The 751-nt window shown below is 48.7% G+C and overlaps 1 protein-coding gene across 1 annotated transcript in view; it reads right to left on the bottom strand.

The window, feature by feature from the left end:
- The window catches only part of PTPRO (protein tyrosine phosphatase, receptor type, O), a gene marked incomplete at its 3' end in the record, with an annotated part of 57,265 nt that overhangs the window by 9,833 nt on the left and 46,681 nt on the right, over nt 1-751 (bottom strand). The gene's annotated exons all lie outside the window — the stretch shown is intronic.

The following is a 751-nucleotide window of genomic DNA, read 5'->3' as shown; positions in this document are numbered from 1 at the left end:
GCTGAACCGAAAATGGGTAGTGCAGTTTCTGCAGAGAACTGTCCCCAGGTGTTGGTAGGGATTATGGAGGTCAGTCAGAAGCGAGAGCCCTTTCTAGTTAGTCATATGCCACAGTGATTGTAGAACCAGGGCCATAGGGCTCATTCATTGTTAGAGTTTCTATCGGACGGAACTGAGGGTTAAATTTGGTTTTCTCTAAGTAGCTCTCTGGTGCCACAGAGAGGTTTTCATTAGGCTTAGGAGAGAATCAGTGATGTTGCCAGTATACCCCTCTTTCCTTTGGGAAACTCCAAGTGATGTTTTTACTTCCTCATGTCTACAGAGGCAGAAGAAATTATTCAAGCCTGGATCTTCTTTCATGGTCAAATCATAGAATCATAGAAGGTAAGGGTTGGAAAGGACCTCAAGATCATCTAGTTCCCTCGCCCCACCCCCCCTGCCATGAGCAGGGATGTCTCACACTAGGCCATGTCGCCCAAGGCTCCGGCCAGCCTGGCCTTGAACACTGCTGGGGATGGAGCATTTACCACTTCTTTGGGCAACCTGTTCCAGTGCCTCACCACCCTCACAGTAAAGAACTTCTTCCTTATATCTAACCTGAACTTCCCCTCTTTAAGTTTAAACCCGTTACCCCTCATCCTATTGCTACAGTCCCAGTTGAAGAGTCCCTTTCTGGCACCCTTACAGGCCCCCTTCAGATACTGGAAGGCTGCTATGAGGTGTCCACGCAGTCTTCTCCAGGCTGAACAGC

This window comes from Nestor notabilis, unplaced genomic scaffold, assembly GCF_000696875.1.
Source record: "Nestor notabilis isolate BGI_N333 unplaced genomic scaffold, ASM69687v1 scaffold6405, whole genome shotgun sequence".
Classification (NCBI taxonomy): domain Eukaryota; kingdom Metazoa; phylum Chordata; class Aves; order Psittaciformes; family Psittacidae; genus Nestor; species Nestor notabilis.
This window is presented reverse-complemented; position numbering and strand designations above follow the sequence as displayed.